The 22,642-nt window shown below is 38.9% G+C and overlaps 1 non-coding gene and 1 pseudogene across 1 annotated transcript; one reads left to right on the top strand and one right to left on the bottom strand.

The window, feature by feature from the left end:
* The first annotated feature begins 3,382 nt into the window (after window positions 1-3,382).
* LOC123570020 (large ribosomal subunit protein eL30 pseudogene) lies at window positions 3,383-3,980 on the top strand (annotated as a pseudogene).
* A 13,528-nt stretch (window positions 3,981-17,508) lies between these two features.
* LOC123570159 (U6 spliceosomal RNA) lies at window positions 17,509-17,617 on the bottom strand. Its single transcript, XR_006694151.2, has one exon. It is a non-coding gene; the product is annotated as a U6 spliceosomal RNA (small nuclear RNA).
* Window positions 17,618-22,642: the final 5,025 nt, after the last annotated feature.

Genomic DNA, 22,642 nt, shown 5'->3' on the forward strand with positions numbered 1-22,642 from the left:
GTTTAGCCAGGGTTCTGATTAACTCCTTGTTGCTGACTAGTTTGCTGTCTAAAGTAATGGGGTGAGAGGAGGAAAAGCAAAATCAATCTAAAACTAAATGCTGGTAAGAAACAAGTCTTAGACTAGTTAACTTGATGGTTGTAGCTTGTACACAGGTCTAAAGTGGGATTTGAAGTGTCTGTGGCCACCTCTATGAAGAATAGTGTTAAAATCATATATCGTTCATTATAACATTGATCAGTGCTCACTGCTCACTCGGAGCTGGATTTGTGATATAACATTGTAGAGGAGAGGTTGAAACCAGAGATCATCTAGCCTAAAACCTTATGCCTCTCTTAGTTCCTTCTGTTTGAAAAAATGGCAACATTCCAACAGTTACTTATGCAAAGTTCTAGAAACTACCTTTGACCTTCAGTTCTCACACTCAATAGATACCCCAGTACTGTCAGTTCTGAACCCAAAATGAATCTTGATTCTTAATTTTTTCCATCTTTGCTGCCACCATCTTCGAACTCTTATTTCTTACCAAATTTTTTTCATTAGCCTCCTATCTGGCCTCCCCACTTCTATTTCCCCCGTTAATAATTTATTAACTCAGTATCCTAAATGATATTTTAAAATGTTTTTAAAACTCTTTCACTTTAAAATTTTTTTATTTTGAAATGATTTTATATTTATAAAAAAGTTACAAAAATAGTGCAGAGAGTTCTCATATATTCTTCATCCAGCTTCTCCTAATTTTAACATCTTACATATATAACCAATTTTGGAAAGCGGGAAATTAACATTAATGTAATACTATTAACTAAGCTACAGGTCTTATTCAGTTTTCACCAGTTTTTAATGTTTCTGGTCCAGGATACAATCCAGTGACCCACATTACATTTGCTTGTCATATCTCTTTAGTGGCCTTCAATTTGTGACAGATCTTTAGTCTTCCTTTCATAACATTGACATTTGTTAAAAGTACTGGTCAGTTCGTTTATAGAATGCTCCCTAGTTTAGGTTCCTCTGTTGTTTTCTATGACTGGATTGGGTTATGCATTTTTAACAAGAATTATCACAAAAGCGATGTTGTGTCCTTCTCAGTACATTCTGTCTGGGGCTAAATGTCTTGTTAAAGATATAAATTTGATCATGTTACAAACCTGCAGTGGGTTTCCATTTCTCTGAGGGTAAAAGGTAAACTCTTCTAAGATCCTACATAATTTCCTGTTACTTTAATTCATGCCTTTTGTAAGGGCCAAGACAATTTAAAATTAAGAGGCTTAATTCTTGTTGAAAATAGAAGGAATTCCCCCGCCCCAACCTTTTATTCTGAGAACATTTACTTAGAAAACTTGTAATTGTTAACTTCTTTCTCTGTCTCTGTGAAATATAATGTAAATCTTTTTGAAAGCTAAATAAGCCTCTGGCCAGTTTTAGACCCAGGCATATCTTTCTCAAGGACATGGGAGCCATCTCTTTCAAATGGAATCAAGGAAGATAGTGCCCCTATTTCTCCATTTCTGTGGGAGGGCAGGTGCCTCGCTCCAAGTTGCAAAACTATCTCTTGTCATAAAGAGAAGTTTATTTTTCTGTGGAATAAAGCCAGTAGTTAACACAGATGGTCACCTCAACTACCAAGTAAATTTGGGAAGAGCTATGTGTGACAAATGGTGTTGCCAAGTCCTCTTACTTGAGAACTAGTTATTGTTTATCTTGATGACAAGTATGTTCCACATGGTAAGAGGATGAGATGTCTTTTGAACTTTGGAATCTCTTGAGGGATTATCTGTGATAGGTATCATATTCTTATTCAAAGCTTTTTCAATAATAAGATGACTTTCTTTCTCTTCTAGTCTGTAGAGAGGTTTTCTGTGTTGGGAGGAGATTTTGTTTTTAATGATGTTTCCCCAACACTCTTTCCTGCGGACTTACTATGGCTTTCTTTCATGTTTCAGAAAGTACAAAACTGTTGCTTGCTGTATAATCCTCTGCCTGAATTCCTCCACTTTTCTCCACCTCTTCGTTTAAGTAGCTCCTTTCAATCTCTAGGACTAAGTTCAGATATAATCTCCCTAAAGACACCTTTCTCAACCACCCTGTCTAGGGAAGCCACCCCTTCCAGGGATTCTATCATGTTATCCTGTTTCTATCTTGCAGAATATTTAATACATCCTGTAATTATTGTACTTGTTAATTTGTTGATTTCTTTATAGTGTTCTGTCCTCTACAATGCAGGCTGTAGCAGGAAGAGACTCCCCTCCAATCTGTCCAGTCTCACCCCATCTGTCTTGTTTATGGTTGAAGCCTTCATACCTAGAACAGTGCCTGGCACATAATAGGTGCTTGATGCATATTTGTAGAATGAACAAATGAAAGATGAGATTGATAAGCAGGTTAGGGTAGTTAAATAATGAAGATGTACGTTTGCTTTTATCCTATTCTTTATCAACTTGTGGAAGTCTCAACAAATGAGTTTTTAGCAGTCTCTGTATTTAACAAACATAAAATAATTATATTGAGGAAATAATACATGAAAAATTCACCTTCATACTTGAACAAAAATAGGCCCAAATGCTTGTTTTGAAAAGGAAAATCTGTGATTTTTTTTTTTTTTTAAATCCACTCAAATATTTTAGGAAAGCTTTCATGTTAATTCTGGATACAGCTGGGGCCATTTGAATTGTAGCATTGACTAATTGGCCAGTGTGAACATCAATTAGTCCTGAATAAAGAGCAGGAGATGAATGCCAAGAAGGAGGAAGTGGAGACTCAGATTGTTCAGCAAATCTAGTAGGAATCTGCACATCCTGACAGACAAAGAAGGGACCTTCTGCAAGACCCTTGAGACAGTGGAAGCCTTGAAGTTACACTGATATTTGAAGGAGGGCTTAACACAGTGCTTCTCAACCTTAAGCATGCAGCATAGTCCTCTGGAAGGCTTGTTAACACAGGCTTCTGAGTCTCATCCTAGAAGTTTCTGATTCTGTAGGCCTTGGGCCCCAAGAATTTGCATTTTAACAAGTTCCCAAATGATACCGCTGACATTGGTCCAGGCTCTACACTTTGAGAACCACTGCTTTAAAGCATTGATTGACAGGAAGAACCTGATGGAATTTGTTTATAATAGTCTTTTAAAATTTATTTTATTTAATTATTTAGAGATAGGGTCTTGCTCTGTCACCCAGCCTGGAGTGCAGTGGCGTAATCATAACTCACTGCAGTCTCAAACTCCTGGGCTGAAGCAGTCCTCCCGCCTCAGTCCCCTGGAGTCGCCTGGCCTACCACTGCTAATTTTTAGGTTTTATTTTTATTTTTTAGAGATGGGAGTCTTGCTATATTGCCCAGGCTGGTCTCAAGACTCCTGGCCTCAAGCTTTCTTTCACTTTGGCTTTGCAGAGTGCTGAGATCAAAGGCATGAGCCACCAAACCCAACCCTATAACAGTCTTTTAAGAGTTGACAATGGCCTGTCTCGCTGCCGGGCCATCTTAACAGCAACTCTTGGTTGGAGGCCGTCCCGCACCTAAGGCAGAAAGATGGTGGCTGCAAAGAAGACAAAAAAGTCGCTGAAGTTGTCAATTCTAGGCTCTAACTTGTTATAAAAAGTGAAAAGCACGTGCTGGAGTACAAGCAGACTCTGAAGATGATCAGACAGGGCAAAGCGAAATTGGTTATTCTCTTTAACAAGTGTCCAACTTTGAAGAAATCAGAAATAGAGTACTGTGCAATGTTGGTCAAAACTGGTGTCCATCACTACAGTGGCAATAATATTGAACAGGGCACAGCATGAGGAAAATATTACAGAGTAGGCACACTGGCTATCATTGATCCAGGTGATTCTGACATCATTAGAAGCATGCCAGAACAGACTGATGAAAAATAAACCATGCAAAATTTCCCTTTAATAAAATTTGCCAGAGCTTGCTAAAAAAAAAGTTGACAATTTTTTTTTAATTAAACAAATGTTCCGTTTTTTAACTGCCAAGGAAAAGGGTCTCTTTTTTCATGCTCCATTTTTAAAGGTCCCGTCTCTGTATCTCAGCTCTCATTTATTGAGCATGTGCTAGTTACCCACATTATTTTATTTAATCTTTAAAATTGCTGGGTAAATCCTTATTTTACCCATGAATTATTATTGTATTTTAGGTGACAGAACCAAGATTTCATACAGCATTTTCAATAACTTGCCTTATATCATGATGTGGAATTTCATTGCTCCCTACAGATCCACTCTGGATTTCTATATGTGAGAGTCTTTAATATGATATTGAAGAAATCCGCTGAAAAGTTTCCCTAGGGGTTTTCCTCCTTAACCAGATCTTATTATATTTTGGTGGGTTAGTGGCCTTTATTCTCAAAACAAATAATTAAAATTCAAGATTCAAAGACAAAACATACCTATTTGTTTTTAAGTAATAAACCATGTTTTTCTCTGATTAGATGCATTACTCCTCACTCTGGAATCATAGACTCTTCTGTTAGTAGTTTATTTTTAAAATTTAATTGTATTTTAAGTTCCAGGTGCAGGACGTGCAGTTTTGTTGTTGTTGTTGTTTTTTTTTTTTTTTGAGACAGAGTCTCGCTCTGTCGCCCAGGCTGGAGTGCAGTGGCGCAATCTCGGCTCACTGCAAGCTCCGCCTCCCGGGTTCACGCCATTCTCCTGCCTCAGCCTCCTGAGTAGCTGGGACTACAGGCGCCCGCCACCGCGCCCGGCTAATTTTTTGTATTTTTAGTAGAAACGGGGTTTCACCGTGGTCTCGATCTCCTGACCTTGTGATCCACCCGCCTCGGCCTCCCAAAGTGCTGGGATTACAGGCATGAGCCACCGCGCCCGGCGCAGTTTTGTTACATAGGTAAACGTGTGCCATAGTGGTTTGCTGCACCTGTCAACCCATCATAGGTATTAAGCCTCGCATACATTAGCTATTTATCCTGATGCTCTCCTTGCCCTCCACCACTCCAGTAGTGCATTCTTGCCCTCCCTGTGTCCATGTGTTCTCATTCTTCAGCTCTTACTTATAAGTGAGAACGTGTGGTGTTTGGTTTTCTGTTCCTGTGTTAGTTTGCAGAGGATCATGGCTTCCAGCTCCATCCATGTCCCTGCAGAGGACATGATCTCATCCCTTTTTATGGCTGCATAGTATTCCATTGTATATATGTACATTTTCTTTATCCAGTCTATCATGAATGGGCATTTGTGTTGATTCCAACTCTTTGCTATGGTGAATAGCGCTGCAGTGAACATACGTGTGCATGTATCATTGTAACAGAATGATTTATACTCCTTTGGATATATACCCAGTAATGGGATTGCTGGGTTAAATGGTATTTCTTTGCTCATGAGTTCTCTAAGCTTCTAGGTAGTGCGATTATTGGCCAGTGGTTCACTGCTGACCAGTGATATAGCCACTGCTGCCACAGGGCTCTCTGACTTCAGGATTAGGCCTCTTTTTGCTACAATGCTTCTCAGCCTGAGATGCAACAAATTTTAAGACTAATTGGTAACACCTTGAGGTATTATATGACTGAAGTAGATATTATTCATCAGCCTGAGGTGAGCCTGATCTAACATAGAAGACTAGTTAAGACAAAAGTCCTAGTGTGAAGTGCTGCATCTAGGTGTTCTGTTACCCAAGAAACATGGTAGCCTTGTTTCCCAAGAAGTATTTTAAAGATAACTCTAGCAAAACACTCATTTTCTACATGAGTCTGAGTAATTTGTCTAAATGGTAAAACCAAACTGACCTTTTGCTTAATTGCCTACATAATTCAATGAATTTTCTATTGAGAGACATTAAGACCAAACAAGTTCTCCTTAACATCCCAGAAATGCATGGATCACCTTGAAAATCTCTGAAAAATGAATAAAAAGAAGCAAGTGACTGAGTTCATAATTGTTTCCCTCTCTGTAAGCCAAAATTGATGGCCAGGAGGAAGGCATTGAAGCCAGTACATACTGACACTATTTATAAGATCTTGATATTTTAGACTTGTATTGCACCATTCATCCTGAGATCATAAAAATGGTTGTTAAAATTTATACCATATTAGTCTGATTAACCCTGAGAAGGGTAAAAATAAAGGATTGAGGAGAAATATTTATTTCACAAGGGTTGGGACTTTAATATACAGAAAGCTGCATAAATCTGCAGATGTTCTAATTAGATTCAGCTGAACTGCTTCAGAATGCACGATAACATGGATTTACTCTGCCAACTACTAAGAATAACTTTTCTGGTGTAAAAAAATGTTCAAGTTTCAATATTGAAACATAAAATACCCCAGCCCAGGGGATAGATTCTTTTCACATCAATTTCTTCATTGGCTCAAATTTCTCTAGCAGTTAAGTTGCTCCTTTATTATAAGACTTAAACAGAATTTTCTAAATGGTGCCCTAATGGTACTCTTCCCAGGTTATAGTACCTGGAATCCTATTTTCTGTTAATAGTTAAACATTAACCTTAGATCACTGTAATACCATCAGGCAAGTTATTCATATGGTGCTTAATTTACAAGCAGGGAGTAGTTTAGGCCATGAGAAAATCTGGTTCATAAAGAGGATGACATTAAGGAATCAAGAGATGTATTTCATGAGGTAGTTTTGCTAGTCAATTTCCTTTTTTTTTTCCCTTGAATATATGCTGGTTTTTAGATCTCAGGAAAGTTATTCCTTTGTGCTGGCAGGGGAAATCTGTGTTGTCCTGCAGTTGGAAGTATTTCAGTAAATCTTATCAGAGAATTTGCTGAGGCCCAGGTTACACCCAAGGTGAAGAATGAGCCTTCCTCTGGCACGAGAATCCTACTGGATCCCCAGAGGCATGGGGATCCCTTTGGTATCCAACTTTGCAAAGTTCCATCAGCACCAGAATGCTTTCCACTTCCACAGAACCTGGCTGTCAGATCCAGCTGCACCTTTAATTTATCTGTTTCTAGGTCTGAGAAGGCAAGGTGAGGGAAAATGTCTCTTTACAAAGGGAGTCAAGGGGAAATGTGAGAGAGGCTGTGACTAGAACCTCATGTTCCGTTGCCTGCCCCTTAGACAAACCCAACTTCGGTCAATATTCCCTCAATTATATTTGATAAGCCAACCTATTATCCTTAATTAAAATGTTGGCAGGCAGTATTCATGTGAATTTTTGCCAAGGATTTATTATAATCTCCTTGTTTTATGGTTTCCTATTTTGAATAGTGAAAGAATAATTTCATAAACCCTTCTGAAGGAGAGTCTCTTGTAAATGCAAATTTTATCTCCTTCATAATCTTTTTGGATCTCTGTGAATTTGCATGGAACAAAAATACATTGCTCAAGTATGCTGTTTTAATTTATTAATAAAAACAAAATAGTTGTGAAAGGCATTTGTAGGAAATTGATTTGAAATAGATGTTACCATGGCATATGCATTAGTCTACAACATTAGGAACAATGAACATGGAAAATCAACATTATTTATAGAATTACCAGCTACCTATTACTGTAGAATCTGAAGTCAGGGATATTATAAATATGTAGAGTCATGTCCTAGCATTTACATTTAACCCTTGGTTGTCCAGTATCTAAGTCACTTTATCTTGTTTCCCTGTTATCCTATACATAAATATATGTGTGTAAACACACACACACACACACACACCTGATTATTGATGTAAAAACAACAGCAACAACAACAAAAACTGGTCACTAATGTATAGAACCCAATTGTGCCTGTAACATAAAAGAACTCAATAAATGTGAGTTCCTTCTTCCCATCCTAAATCCCTTTTTTTACTTCTTGGGCATTTTCCTTTCTCTCCTCACTTTTATCAACGGTTAGGTTGGGAATTTAAAAAAAGATGGAACTGGAATAAGCTTATTAGAATGCTTTGCAGCACACTGCACAAGGAAATATTGGCAGATGAGTTTGAACATGGGTAAAATAAGTACGAGAATGATTAGTGCCTCTTCTCATTCCAAGATAGTGTCCTCTATTAGCATGGATGCTGGAGATGCAGCTGCACGGAGAGCATAGTCTGATATGCCAGAGGTAGGAGATATTCCAGGGAGGGCCAGCCCTTCAATGCATCAGATCAAATGTTCTCAGCCCGAGGAGGCCAATCCCTCAACTCTAAGGTTAAGTCTAAATAACAGCCACTTCCTCTTTCCCACTAAATACTTATTATGAGTCAGGCCCTTGTCATTTGGGGTGTCAAGCCAATGATAATAATCTTTCAGTTTATATCGAATATCCCTGGGATACCAAAGACTGACCAGAGCTCATTCTTTGGTTCTCAATCCCAAGATAGCCTTTATTATATGGTCCAAGACGAATAACTTCCTAACACTATCACTTGATATCTTCACACAGGAACGTTTGCCTCCTGTGAATTGAATCCTAGAAATAAAATCATGCAGGTATTAGGGTGACGCATTTACCTGAATCTGGCAGAAGCACTTTTGACACAGCTGACCAATTATGGAACAAGAGGAGGGTAGAGGTTGTGTTCCCTTTTGTCTCTTTTTCAACTACGGAAATTACACTGTGGTAGCAGGATCTCCTTCAAGTCTAGTTTTGATAGACATTCCATCTCCCTTTGCTCATTTTCACTTGCACGTAATCTCAGTTATGTGACACATACCAGAGAGGAGAGTCCTGCTTTTGCCTTTAGGTCTTTTGCAAGTTAACTGAAGAAAAGAATGAATTTTCAGATTGACTGTTATCTCACTAATCATATCTGCCCCCAAGTTAAGCCGTATCTACTTTGCCTTGCTCTGTCTAGACGTGACAGTCTAGACAAGAGTTAATGCTCATTAGCAGGCTGGAGAGGCCCCATGGATCTCCTTTGCCAGATAGTGTGATGTTTTCCTCTTCTGATAGAATTTGGAAAGAGGCTGTGACCACAGGTCAGGGAGGTGGACATGCAACAGGAAGCAGTCCTATTGTCCCCTCACTTGGTAACAATCTCACAGTACAGCAACACATTCAACTCCCAGGATAAAAGCAGGTGTTTTGCTTTAATTAAGACCAACAAAGACTTTTCTGTTCTCAATAGGCTTATATTTTTAGACACTAAGGTAAGGAGGAAGAGAACATTATCCCATTCTGTGCATAAAAATAAAGATTCAGCATGAACTGCATAATTAAGAACTGAAAGGGGGAAATGCAATTCAATTAAAACTGACAGAATAATACACGGAATCAATGGCTTTATTTGGTGCTTAATGATGATACTGTTTTCATTTCATTATACATGAGTCAGAACCAGCTTTGCCTTAGTTTAATTGTATTTTTTACAGAGTAAACCAAAGTATGCAATTTGCAGTAGACTCATCAATTAAAAAGAGGCTGATTTAAGATGATCATAAATTGGTCCCTGAGACTGAAACCAAATTTTTTCCCTTCCAATATATTAACTTATTGGAATGATGAGTAATTTTAGGCAGGGGTGGAGAGAGGCATTGGTGGGGGAGGTGAAGATTAGTGAACAAATATTAAAGACTGATTTCCATGAAAAAAAAATGACAGTAGTATGTTTTCCAGTGGGAAAATGATATGGTGATGTATTTTTGATCCAGTGAGCTGAACAAAACATGATGGGATTTTGGGCTGGAGAAGCAATGTATAAAATGAATCATGATATTGACACAAAATCAAGTGTAACAGGGAGATACCATTTCCGTATGTGGCCTTCTAGCTATATGGATTTTAAAACTGAAACATGAGACCCAAGGAAAGCAGAAAGAAGAGGTTAAATTAGAAGTTATGCTACTCGAGTACTTTGTGGAATTAATGGTGGAATATAGAAAATGTTGCTGTGAGGAACATTCACTAAACTTCTCAGACGTCCTGCTCTGTGGGGTACAGACAATTACTGGTGTTCTGTGAACCCCGCTGAAAACCCGATGTGAATTAGCAGTGAATGACTATGCAGTCGGGGTCTGAGAGATTGGTCACTGCAAAATGTGTCTGACTTATGTCTTCATTCTATTAGTCATGTGGATAAAAGTTTCATATTTTTCATGCTTGACTAAACTTCAAATGTACTGTATGAACAGGTAGATGAAGGTACTCTCATTTACCCATGACAACTCTGTGCTCCTCAAAAACTGATAAGTTTGGGCCAGGGAAATAGTAATTTTCCCTTCCTTGTGGGGTCTAGGGGACCACCCTGTCCTCCCTGGGAGACTTGTGCTGGCCACTCAGAACATAGTGATATAGGCTAGATCTTCCCACAGTAAATACATCCTTCTAACTCATTTCTATTTGTTAGTATTAGTGTAATCTTCTTTCTTACGGGGCCATGCTTCTTTGTGACTCTGCCATGCTGACTATGCCATTGATTCCTGTAGAGTGACCTGGAGTGGACAGAGAAAAGCAAAGCTAACAGAAAAGTATATACTCAGGAGTCTCAAAGCGCACAAATGAATAAAACAAGAAGGCCTGTGCTCTGTAGATAGGGGAGACCATCTTAAATTCATAATAACTCATCTGTAAGAACCATTTTTATATCTTCTTAAATATCTGATATTTTCCTTTTTTTGTTGTTTTTACACATTGAAAATAAAATGTCAGTATGCTGATCCGCAGAAAGGTTTTTAGACACTCCCATAGATTATCCCTTAAATACTTGGCTCATCATTTAATCTGATAATTATGATCTCCTGATCATAACCAGCTATTTGAGTAAGTATGTACATATATATGTATATAAATTATTTTAAGAAGACCGTAATTAAATTGATATTACTCCTTCCAGGTTCTGGAATTATTGTTGGCAAATTACATAATTTTTATAGGATGATTAGAAACAAGAACTGTCATTTACAAAGCAGATAAAACTATAAAATTAGAGTAAATAAGACATGTGCTATGTATGATTCGTATACTAGTTGTGACAGACAAATACTGACCCATTAAGACTATCATTCATTACAGCCTGTGAACAGCACAGTGCAATTGCTAGATGTCTACACAGGCTAGGGATGTAGTTAATTGGTATGAAGCCATAAGTTACGCTGTCCTTGTTAGGATTCAGACAAATAGCCTTGATAGCCTTGATCTTGTTGCACTCTGACTTAGCTAGCAGAGCAAGTGAGTCACAGATGGAAGACTACATTTGTTTGGAGTTATAGCATTCATTCATTCTTGTATTAATTCCTACATTCAACAAAAACGTTTCATGCATCTTTTAGGATTCAGACATTATACTAAATGCTACATACTTCTTTTAATAAACACTTTATGGTACTTACTATGTGCCAGGCATTGACTCATTTAATTCTCATAATTACGCTATGAGGTGTGTTTCCCTCATTTTACAGATGAGGAAACTAAGTCACAGAGGTTGAGTAACTTTCCTAAGATTACACAGCTAGTAACTGGCAGAGCTGAGATTAGAACCCAGGCAGGCTGGCTCCAAAGTTCATGTTCTTAACCACAAGACAGACGTAGTCTCTGTCCTCGTGGAATTTACAGTCCAGAGGGAATACAGACAATAAACAGATGAGCAAGAAAGAGACAAAAAATGATGAGCTATGATAAGGCTATAAAAACGATGAGCTGTAACAAGCAAGGTAGTGCAAGATGATGGGTGGCTGCATAGGGTGGTTGGGGAAGTGACATCTACATGGAGGCAGGATTGGTTAGAAGGAGCCAGTCAGGGAGCCCTGAGAGTATCCAGGCCCTGGGAAGGCCTTGAATGCTCAAGAAACTCCACAGAGCTGCAGGGCAACAGCAGGCAGTAATGTGCTTTGTTGCCTCAGGAGCGGGTGGGCCAGGTCAGGAGGACTCTGGGCAAAATGCCTGGAAGAAACTTCATGAGGCAGAGAAAATTATTCTCCTGGATGAGATAAAATATTCCTTCAGTATGGGGAGGTTGGGTAAGGATGGGAAATAGATGGAAGGGGAGTAAGAAGGGCAGAGATGTAGGTGGGTTCCAGAGAAAGTCTTAGGGAAGTAGTCAACCTCCAAGAATCCAGAAGATACTGAGATTGGGGCAATCTGTTTCTTATATCCTAGGTTAGATGCCCATGGAAGCAATACCTACCTCTCCCACTAGAGTAACTGGCAGCACATTATATATGGGGTTTTGGATAGTTTCACAGAGACTCTGGTGCCTCAGTACAGCATAGAAACCAAACAGTTCATGGTCCCCGGGAACATACATAGTGGCAAGAACAGCCAGGCTTGAAGGGATAAACAGACAGCAGTAAGGGATGTCTCAGAGGAGACTGTGTGTGGACAAATTGCAAATGCCCTCAGCAATGTCTTACTACTATGAAGGCTTCCCCTGGCCCCAGGAAGTTAGGTTAACCCCAGGAAAAGCAGAGTTGTTGCTGTTTGCTGGGGATTAACTGCCTGCTACCTCCACAGGATAGAGGCTCAGAATGGAAAGGGAATAATGGAAAAATAAAGTTGGTCTCTTGCACATGTGCATTTATGGATTGAAGTTCCTACCTGCTTCATGTGGAGATATCTTCCAGGTTTGCTAAAAATTCACCTGCAGCACGTATCCACACCCTGGGTTGATTACAAACTCTAGGATGAAAGCCAAGTCATCTGGAGGCAACATGTGTAAGCCTGTGGGAGAGCTGTCTAACAGAAGGGAGCTCGATTCCTAGAAGTCACTGTTGATTCTGGAACTATCAGTGGGCTGTGATGAGGCTCAGTTTGAAAAAGTATAAGAGAATGTGTTAAGCCCTCTGAGCAGGTAAAAACTGGTCTTAAAAAAAAAAGGGTGAACAGGTGAAGGTACCCATAGAGGTTTTAAAAAATTGTTAATTTTTAGTAAATTAAGTTATTGATTTCCAGAATAATACCTAGAAAGGAAGAGTTCGGAAAATGATTTTTATGGCTTTTAACTTGGATGGTGATTTTTCTGAATGAACTAATACTCTTTCTGGAGAGGAAAGGGCAATACTATTAATAGCAGCAGCCACTAGAGAGAGAGTACTCTTCTGTAGTCTCTCTAAGAAATAGCTATTAAGGTTATAGTGAATTGAATCCCCTCAATGGTGCTTGTTCCTAATTTACCAAGATGTACCTCTCCACATGGTGTGCGTGCATGAACACATACACACACACACACACACACACACACACACACACACAGTGTGTGAGCACACAGGAGCGATACTATGCCTGGAGAGAGATTGGGGAGCAATGTTCACTTCACCGCAAGGCCTTGCATGAACACACACACACACACACACACACACACACACACACACACACACACACAGTGTGTGAGCACGTGAGCACACAGGAGCGATACTATGCCTGGAGAGAGATTGAGGAACAATCTTCACTTCACTGCAAGGCCAGTGCACAGTCTCAGAGGGAGATGGTTTCTAACACTATCGAAAAAGTAGCTGGGATTACAGGCATGTGCCACCAGGCCCAGCTAATTTTTGTATCTTCAATAGAGATGGGGTTTCACCATGTTGGCCAGGATGGTCTCGATCTCCTGACCTCGTGATCTGCCCACCTCAGCCTCCCAAAGTGCTGGGATTATAGGCATGAGCCTCCACGTCTGGCCAGGGTCATAGAATTTTTTTAGTGAGAGCATTTGAACATTTTTTTTTTTTTATGAGTAGACAAATTTATTTCAAAAAAATACAAAGCACATGTGACAAAACATTAACATCTGTGATCAGAGTATGAGATCTTTTTAATTTCAGAAGTTGGAGGTAATACAGATTTTGGAGTTGATAAGGCTGGAATGTGACCAGGGGCACCAGTGGTTCAGGTGATGTGAAGGAGAAGGTCATTGGAGGTAAGGAGATCAAAGAACCAACAATCCAGGGTTGGGAGGGGTCATCCATGCATGTATGGAAGGCATCAAAGAAGACAGTCATTAAGGTGCAGATGAAGATGACTCAGTCCTAAAAACTCACATAATAATAGCTAATGTTTATTCAGTGCTTATCAAGTACCAGGCACTGCACTATGAATTGTATATATCATTGTTACATTCATTTTATAGATGAGAACAATGAGGGTTACAAAGATTGGTAAACTTTCCCAAGCACCACTGCTAGTGAGTGTCAAGTCTGTTAGTTCTCAGACCCAGACAGCCTGGCCCCAGAGCCTGCATTCTTTACCACTTTTCTCTCAGTATCTCTGAGTGGTGTAACTATTGCAAGGGGACAGAGGGCATAGGGTACAGTGTGAACCTTAAAGAAGTGGGAGGTTTTGCAAGGGGAAGAGGAAGAAGTAGTCTTGAACAACTCAGTCTTGGCCTTGAGGCATGAGGAGTGTGAATGACTAATAGTCTCCACTGAAGGTAGCTGCAGATTCTAGACAGCGGTTTCCTCCAGGGGAACACAGGTTCTTCCTAGGGCAAGGAGGTGGAAGGACCCTTCTAAGAAAAGGTGGAGAATATTGAAATACCCCAAGGCCATGCAGGAGGGTGGATGGAGAGACAGGGTGAGGGAGGTAGTCAGATGCAGAGATTACTGGTGCCCTCTGGCAGCGACATTGGTAAACACCATGGAGGCCCTGAGGAGTTCGTTGCTCTACCTCTCTTGAGGCAGCAAGTGGTGAAGCAGTGAGCGTATTTCTTCCTAGAGCTGCAGTGACAAAGTACCACAAGCTGAGTGGCTTACACAGCAGTAATCTGTTGTCTTACAGTTCTGAGGTTGGAATTCCAAGATCAAGGTGTTTGCAGGGTTGGCTCCTTCTGATGGATGTTCCAAGCCTCTCCTTTGGCTTCTGGACATTTACTGGTGATCACTGGCATTCCTTGGGGTGTAGAAGCCTTACCCCAATCATGCCTCCATCCTCGCATGACATTTTTCCTGAGTGTGTGTGTGTGTCTGTGCACAAGTTTCCATTTTTATATGAACCCCAGTCATATTGGATTAGGGCCCACCCTAATGACCTCATCTTAACAACTAATTACATCTGTGAGAACCTTGTTTCTAAATAAGGTTGTGTTCTGAGGTTCTGCGGGGTAGAACCTCAACACTGGAATTTTGGGGAGACAATCCAGACTATATAACTGTGGTATTAGGGGTACTGCTCACTCCTGGCCACTCACATTCGATTGGGAATCTGTTCTGAGCACCTGAGCATTCAAGACAATTTCTGGGTATAGCAGGGAACATATAAATGAATGAAACAAAATCCCTGGCTTCCAGGGCCTGAACTTGGGGGAGGTAAAGGGAGTGGCTAAAGTATGACAAACTCAGATGCCTAAAACACAAGTCAGATCTAATTAATGCTGTAAGTGAGATACCATCAGATTATTACATAAATTAAAAAATTAATGAGAAGGAGAGTAGGGCTTCGGACCTAATTTGGTTTATTTTTAAATTTTACAGGTAAGGAATCTTAGTTCTAGAAATGTTAAATGGCCTGCTGCAGGTCTGCCAACTGGAAATCTGCTCTTTCAGTTACACCATGTATATAAACACACACCCAGCTCCATTTTCTATTATGTCAAATGTCTTTGAGATGTATTTTTTAAAAAATATTTTTATATGACTGGTCAGGAAAATGATTACCTAAACTTACGAACATGAAGTAGCAAATAATGTTTAAAAGAAGTCAGAAACATTTCTATCTATGACAGTGACTGAGCTGTTGACTAAATATTGACTATAAATCTTCAACCACCCACTATCCACAGGTGCCAATCTGCCTACAGCTGTACACAATTTATATAATTTGTATTTTATGCCAAAATGCACTGTTAGTTTCTTGCATCCTTAAAAAATAAAACCATTAGCCACCTTGAACTACTGCAGTCTTCTCCTCCAAATGTCCTTCACCTTCTTAAGTGAGGTCAGAGTAGCCTACCTGGGAGAAATGGCTGGGCTCTATGCAAAGCCCTGGATTCTTCACTGCATTGAGAAATAAACTTTGACAATTCCAAATTGTAAAACTACAAGGTCGAACTGGGAGCCACTTGACAACTGTGGGAAACAAAATGTCTGTCCTGAGTTTCCTAGGTAGGTATGGCTGGATTTGGTGGGCACTGTGAAGTGTGGTGTGGAAAGCCTAGGAAAAGAGAAAGAAGGTAAGGGGCAGTTGATCTTCCCCTTTTTTGGTTTATAGTGAGATTTTCCCAAGAAAGTGAAACTATCTTAGAAACATTGCAACAGAGAGTAAGAAGAAATCTGGAATCAATTCAACATTGAATTTCTGATTTACAGTATACAAATGGAAAATAAAACTGGCTTCATTATGGACAACATTTAGGAAATAAGGCCACCAGATTCAAGAGGGTCTGATTCTCAGCATCAGAATTCCAGAGTTTGCTGTAAATTTGACCTGGGCAGCACCACTGGGCATAAGACTGCCCTCTTGTTCCTGGAAGTGAGGTGCAACAGCCAGGCAGTGCACCACCGAGTCTCTGATTTGGGAAGGACAAATATAGTAGGAAAAAAATACCTTGCTTCTTTCCTGGTTCAAAATTTGTGATGAATTATGCACATTTTTACCATAATAATTAAAAAGTTCTTAAAGCTCTTCATCTATTTCTTATCAATTGTCAAGTAATAGAGTAGCAAATCCTTATTCTAGCCTTTCCTTCCTTCACTCAAGATGCTTCAGTGTGCGATCATGTCAGTGTCTAAAATGTGTTTAATATGTAGCAGAGATATAATGATGAGGAAGGGAGACATAGTCCTTGTCCTCAGCGTAGAGATGGAGATGGATAGTCATGATATAATCGATATAATCTAGAAATACATAATTCCAAGCTGTAACAAGGTGACTGAGGAAGAATGAAGAGAACTGTGAGAGTACAACCTGTCCTCTGTATCCATGGGGATTGGTTCCAGGACTCCCTGTGGATACTTCAACCCCTCAAGTCATTTACAGCCAGCCTGTATCCACAGCTTCTGCATCTGCAGATACCGACTGTATACAAAAGGGGAGCTGATTTAGAGTGGGTAAACAGGGAAGGCTTCCCTGAGGACACGACATCTGTGCTGAGTGCATAAAGGTGTAGAGGTATTAATAGGCACAGTGTGGAGATGGGAGGTGGAGTGTGAGCAAAGAAGGTTCCGAACAGAGAACAAGTGCAAAGGAGCAAGGCTGGAGTCGGGGGTGGGGTAGGGCGGGAACAGAAGAACTGAAATAAGGTGACTAGAGCAAGTGGGAGAGAGAGGCAAGAGAGGGGGCTGGAGGTGCGAGCATATCAGGCAAGGGCAGTCACCTTTCTGAGCAATGGCAAGCTATTACAATTTTTAAGTGAGGAGCAAAAGATTCAGATGCTAGCATTGCAGGACTCTCCCCACAGCTGCAGTGTGGAAGATCAACAGGAGGAAGGCATGAGAGGAGACTGGAGGACCAGGAGAGAGAGGATGTTGCAGAGTAATGATGAAGATGGAGAAAGGGCACTGGGTCAAGAAATATTGAGGAGGTAGAATAGTTTTAGAATCTGCTTTTTCCACCTGACATATTGCGGATCTCTTTTTATTTATTTTTAAATTTTTGCCTGTTTTCATTTTTTATTGGATTGTTACGTTTTCTTTTTCATTTGTATTTTTTTATTTCATTTTAAGTTCCAGGATACATGTATGGGATATGCAGGTTTGTAAAAATATGGAATGCTTCACGAATTTGCGTGTCACCTTTGCATAGGGGCCATGCTAATCTTCTCTGTATCATTCCAATTTTAGTATATATGTGCTACTGAAGCGAGCACTGTGGGTCTCTCTCTACATTTGAAAAATGTTGATCTCCATAATCAGGTCTCTATGATAGTTCCTTGTATGGATTAACTATTACATATTCAGTAATCTCCTGATGGACTTTTTTTTCAATTGCAAATGACTCTGCAAATTGTATCATGTATTAATTGTCTGATTGTTCCCTTAATGGATATTTTATATTAGTTGCCAGACCAACTCTCAGAAACATACTAGTTTATTCTCTCACTAATAGCGCATAAGACTTCCATTGTCTATCCCCTTTTGAACCCCAGTGTATTGTCAGTCATTTTAATTTTAGCTGGCAAATAGGTAAACACAATTCAATATTTTAACTTGCATTCTTCTGATTACTCATGAGACTGGCCATCTTTTCATGTGTTTACTGATCATTTATATTTGTTATTTTGTAGATTATCTATTTCTTTTGCCTATTGATGTCTCAGGATATTCTTTTCCATGTTGATGAAACATAACTTTTTTGTAACCCTTTGTCATATGTACGTAGCAAAAGTGTTTGCTAGATTTTTGTTCGCCTTTTAATCTTCTTGACAGGGTTTCCTATTCTACTTTGTTCTGCTTTTACCATATATATATATTTCTTTTCACTTCTAAGTAGCGTCTGTCATCTGTCAGTGGTTTTCTTTATGGTTCTAGTTTTGTTGACATATTCAAAAGGCCTTCCTCACTGCAAGGCTAGAAAAAGGTTTTCCAATGCTTTATTTTCTATTATGAATTTACTTGGAATTCAGTGTGAGGAGTAAGGGAGGGATACTTATTTATTTAGCAAGCACCTAGTCAATTGTCCTAATACCTTTTCTTGAATAACCATTATTTCCTTCTCTATTAGAAATGCCATCTTTTTTATTTACCAAATCCCCAAATACATTTGAGCTCAATTCTGAACTCTGTATTCTGTTTTTGATCTCTCATCTTGTGCCAGATTCACGCTGTTTTAATTACTGTTATTTTGTAACACAGTTTTTATATCTGGCAGTGCAGTTTTATCCACATTATTCTTCTTTGTCAAATCTTCCTGGTTATTTTTAAATATTTATTCTTCAAAATGGATTTTAGAATTATTTTCCCAACTTACACAAAAATATCCTGTCACAAGTTTGGTAGGACTTAAATTACATTTATACGTTTGCTTTACTCTAGCATTCTGGGTCATTACAAGTTTTTTCAAATAGTGACTGAAGTAATTTAATTTGCAATCAAGTAAAATTTGGCATATATTGTGACCTATCTTTCTGAAATATATGAGAAACTGACAAGCTGTATATTATGTAATTCACTAAATCACTGTATGGTTCTAGATGATTTATTCATTCCACAAATATTTACTGAGCTAAGCATATGCTGGGTGCTGTTTTGAGTACTGGGATACATGGTGAATGGGCAGGATCCCTGTTCTCATATTCCAGAGGGGAGAAGCAGTGGAGCTTGCCTTAGACAACAGATGGGGTGGGGGTAAGGGTGGGAAGGCCACAGTGACTGCAGACAAGTCTTTCCAAAAATACTTGCTTGGAAAAGAAGAAAGGAAATTGAGTGGCAGTTGGTCATGGGGGCAAGGAAGGTTTTTGTTTTGTTTTTAAAGTGACAGTCACTGGAGCATATTTATGTGCTGCAAAATGATCACCAGAAAGAGAGAAAATAAATATACAGAGGAGAAAGGAGATGCTTGCAGGATCCAGCTCCTTGAAGGTGAAAGTAGGTGGAATGTACTCCACAAGTGGCATGTTAGCTTTTGATAGAAGGAGCAAATTAATAATAGAAATTTCAGAAAGAGTGGGCCCAGATACAAGCAGATTAGTGTTTATATCACTACAGAAACTAAAGAGGTGTCTTTGCATGGGCAATAACCACATTTATACTACTATACCAATTATTCATCCATTTCAGCAAAAATGGGGATGTTTTATTCCAGTGTTAAGCTTAGACGTCATAACTTCTTTGTTGGAAACTGAATTTTGTAGGGCTGAAAGCAGTGCTTAAAACAATGTCTGGGACACATATGACACTTAATATTTATTGACTAAGTACACAAATTCATCTTATATTGCTGAATGGAATTTTCATACTGTCTAGGTGATATCATATCTCCTGTACAGAACTGTCCTGACTCTTAGTACCTCCATGTCAGTATGTAATATTTGTGTAACTTCACCATATGCTATAGTAGAAAAGGCATTGAACTTGGAGACAGAAGGCTTGGATTCAATCATCTGCCTTGCCAGTTTGTAGTTACTTAAAGCTGGGGAAGTTACTTAGCTTCTCTGGGTTTTACTTTTCTCATCGTAAAATGAGCCAATTGGGATAAATCAGTGTTTTTCAATCCTTTTAAACTGTTGGCTATTTTCTTTGTATAAAAGGTTTTCTGGAGCCTACTATGTACAGCAGGTAATCAAGGACTCCTCAGACTTAAGTAGAGATGTGAGAAGGGGAGCCCCACCCATCCTGCAGCAGTGTCCTTGAGCCTGTCTCAACCCTGCCTTCATTTTGCTGAATGGAGCTTCTCAGAGCAGAATTTACAGAACTCATAAGATGAGCTCTAAGGGCTTTGAGAATTGCATAAACTATGGCGTGTTCTACCTGATGTGATTTTAATCATCCTGTGAACTAAAGAGTGCATGGTACTATTATGTCTGTTTCACAGATGGGAAAACAAGGTTCAGAGTTTATCATTGGCCTGTAATTTCTTGCCTAGTAGATGGAGGAGCAGAGATGAGAGCCCCAGTCCTTTTGTTGCCATCAAATGATTTCCCTCATCTGGCTTCCTGTTGATTCAGCGAAGACTCTGACTAAAATACCTGAAAGAATTTCTAACTTGTATTACTGTTCACATCCACACGCATGTCATAAAATCACTTAAAACTGTTTGCCTAAATGTTTTTCCGCACCTGAATTAGCTAAGTTACAGAACCTTTAATCAAATTGTGAAAAATAATGAGCTATGAGGAATCATTATAATTTCTCAACAGAAATCTCTAAAATGCAAATCAAATGAATTGGCTGAATACTTATATCCGTTTAATTTTGAAATTAGTTTCATTTTTGAAATAATCTTCAGATTGAGACAGATGAGGCATGCAGTTCTACTTATTGTGAACCGTGGTAAAATAAGAAATCAGTTTTAACCCAAATGCATATTGAGAAATTAAAAGTTAAGACTAAACATTGAGTTGGGAGGGATTGACAATTGGGGTTGCCACATCAGATAAGGGCTGTCACTCCAGATTAACTGTCCTTCCCCTAGTATGTGCTCTACTCTCATGTTTGAGTTTCTACATGCTGATCTTTCTCTTGGAATACTCTTCTTGGCCAGATAAAAATATTACTCATTCATCAAGGCTCATTTCATAAACTGCTTTCTCTGTTTAGCTCACTCATCCTCATGGCCCCTCCTCCTTCATGGACAGAATTAATCTCCTTCCCCTGTGAACTCCCCTAGAACTTTGCACTGTAGGTATAGCACTCTTTACACTGCCATATAGCTAGCTGTAAAATCTGTCCTCCTTGCCAGGTTTTAATTTCTGCAAGGGCAGAGAACATTAAATATTGTAAGGGGTTTTTCCCCTACTATAAAAGTAACGTACACTCAGTGAGACAAAATTGGGGAAAATGCAACAGAATTTAAAATGAAAAAGAGTCATTTCACTTATCCATTGCCCCTATACAATCAGTGCTTAGAATTTGAAATAATTCATCTAATGTTTCCTCCACCATGGACAAGCATTGAGTTTAATTGGGTAGACATTGTTAATTTCAAAGCACTAGAAGACTGTAAATCTCTCTGTCTCTGTATGACTCTTGATGTACAGTGTAGTTGGCTGGCAGACATATAATGATGTCTGTGTATACACATATAATTCTGTAGATATTTAGAATAAAGAAGGGATTTGCTCAAAGTATGGTCAAGCTTGTTTGGAAAGTATTTCATGAAGGCACTTCACTCTGGAAATCACATGCGTCCTTATCGCAAAATTTAGCAGACTTTAATGAATTCCAGCTGTTTTGTCGAGTGAGAACTGGTTATTTATTGAATTGAGCAAACTGACACATATCCCAAATGGTGAAAACATGCTCCTGTAGGTCCTCACAGTTAATGGTCTGAGGGTAATCAGGAACGAGTACCATGTTGCCTTGACAGATCCATCATTGCACTGAAGAACATGTTGCTTCAACTTTGAGTTCAGACCCTGGCAATTGTCTACCTCTGGCTTCCCACTCTTCTTCCATTCTCTACTTCTTTTGGTAGGACTGACAGTCTGTGCTGTGGTAAGAAAGCTGGGCTCCAGAACTGCAGTCTGAGAGGTGTGCTTGCCGTCAGGACCACACTGTTGGTCATTGGCATCAGTTCACTCTAATGAACATGAACAATGGCATGGAAGCTGTTTTATTTGTGAAGGTTGAATAGATGTATGGATGAAAATAGATCACTAATACCGGAGTTCCTGGCTGACAAAAATTGAGATAGTACCAAATTATTCACCCACAGGATACTATTAATTTAGGCACTTTCATATTTATAACTTTTTTTTTTAAAGTATAAGAGTTATAACAGTTCCTTGTAGAAACTTTGTAAAATGTAGAAATGGATAAAAATGTAAATCAAAATCAACTATATACCTGCCACACAGAAATATTGACTGAACATTTTCATATAGTTTACTTTCAATCTATTTCTCTTAATATACAGATACATGAGATCATATTGTATATAAATATTCTATCCTTTTTTCATTTAGCTTTTGATATTTACATTTTGAGATAGATCACTTTAAGTAAATATTGAAACATTTTAAAAGCTTAACATTCTGTTGAAAGAATGAAATAAAATTAACCATTCTTCTATTGTTCAATAGCTAGGCTGGTTTCATTCTTTTCAGTGCTAGATATAAAATTTCAAAGAATATATTTCTATGTAAATTATTGTCCTAATTTTAATTATTTCCTTATGGTAAATATGTATCACAGGAATTATTACACCAAAGGGTGTCTTAATTTGTTTGGGCTTC

The sequence above is a fragment of the Macaca fascicularis genome, chromosome 18 (genome assembly GCF_037993035.2).
Source record: "Macaca fascicularis isolate 582-1 chromosome 18, T2T-MFA8v1.1".
Classification (NCBI taxonomy): Eukaryota; Metazoa; Chordata; class Mammalia; order Primates; family Cercopithecidae; genus Macaca; species Macaca fascicularis.